Below are 1,817 nucleotides of genomic sequence, written 5' to 3'. Positions count from 1 at the left end.
TATTTTCTGGAACCCAAACTTTTACATTATCTGCTTAGATTATTACTACATTGATTCATAGTGTGTGAGATGCATATGATTATTACATTATTATTATTATTATATAGTGTACATTGTATGATTATTATATTATTATATAGTGTGTGTGGTGTGTATGATTATTACATTGATTCATAGTGTGTGTGGTGAATTTTACTTCTTTGACATTCAGAAGACAGCTTTATTTTCCAATTATGAATGAACTGAAATTACTTTTTATTCTTCTTAAAGAGATTTATTTTTAGTATTGTGAAGGTATGTTAATGGATATCTTTTCTGAATGCATTTCCCCACTGTGACAGCTAGATATTATGGTCAGAACTCCCTTAAGCTCATTTTGCATTACTTTTTGTCCTGTTTTTGCATGTTTCCTTCTCTCTTATGCCACATTTATGCCATCTATTTCATAGTTTCCTTCCTTAAAGTTTTCTAAAGTGTTCTTGGACCTCTACCTGTTTTAACCTCAAGTGTCTTAAAGAATCTCCCAGACTCTGCTTCTTATGGGCATATTATTATTATTTTCCTTCCTGAAGCATTTCCATGGTCCTGCCTGCATTGGACAACTCCCAAATGATGCTAATTGGAGTACTAGATCTTCTCAACCTTTTTATTACCAGATTCACAGATAATTTCTTTTGTTATTCACAGAGATGGAAAGCCATATTCATTGCCTGTCAAGTTGACCAATTTAGAACTCCCAGAGGGTATCCACATTTTCAAGGTTTGAGGTCCAGTTGACTCACAAATTATATTCTCCGTGTACTTATTTTTTTTCTTTTTTCCTTTTGATGCACTACACAGATTGTGGGATCTTATGTTCCTTACCAGGGATTGAACTTGGGCCCTGGCAATGAAAGTGCTGAGTCCTAATCATTGGAAATTCCCGTCCTCCATGTACTTGTATTTGTTATTGTTGCTTAGTCGCTAAGTCATGTCTGACTCTTTGTGACCCAATGGACTGTGGCCCGCCAGGCTCCTCTATTCATGGGATTTCCCAGGCAAGACTCCTGGAGTGGGTTGCCGTTTCTGTCTCCAGAGGATCTTCCCAACCCAGGGATTGAGCCCACGTCTCCTGAATTGGCAGGCAGATTCTTTACCAATGAGCCCCCGGGAAGCCTAATGTACTTATATTAGTCCTCCAAATTTTGTGTTTCTCGAAAACAACAAATGACTTCTTAATAACATACTCTGTGCCTTATTCAATTAAAGTAGATGATAAAATGGTTGCATATACTTGTTTTTTCATCCTGTTCCTTAGTCCTACCTTTCCTCCAATTGTAACTCCATAATAGAAATTTACCCAACCACAAGAGTGATTAGTAAGCTGATGATTTATGCCTGCACCTTTCCAATATTGTCAGCTTGACCTCTGCTTTTCCTAGCCAATGCTTTTTTTTCCTAAACAGATTATTTTGACAAATTTGACTAAGTATAACTGTTTTCCAAGATTTCTTCAAAATATAAGTGTCAAAATCTCAGATGACTGTTTTGGTTATGAAGTTGTCTATGTGATTCCCTTCCCTAACCCTGATGCTACCCTATATTTTCATTGTATTGCTAAGTCACTTCAGTCATGTCTGACTCTGCGACCCCATAGACAGCAGCCCACCAGGTTCCCCGCCACCCCCCCACCCCACCGCCCCATCCCTGGGACTCTCCAGGCAAGAACACTGGAGTGGGCTGCCATTTCCTTCTCCAATGCATGAAAGTGAAAGGTGAAAGTGAACTCGCTCAGTTATGTCGACTTAGCGACCCCATGGACTGCAGACTACCAGCCT

Source organism: Bos javanicus, chromosome X (assembly GCF_032452875.1).
Source record: "Bos javanicus breed banteng chromosome X, ARS-OSU_banteng_1.0, whole genome shotgun sequence".
Lineage (NCBI taxonomy): Eukaryota > Metazoa > Chordata > Mammalia > Artiodactyla > Bovidae > Bos > Bos javanicus.
The sequence above is the reverse complement of the archived record's forward strand: the minus strand, read 5'-3'. Positions refer to the sequence as shown.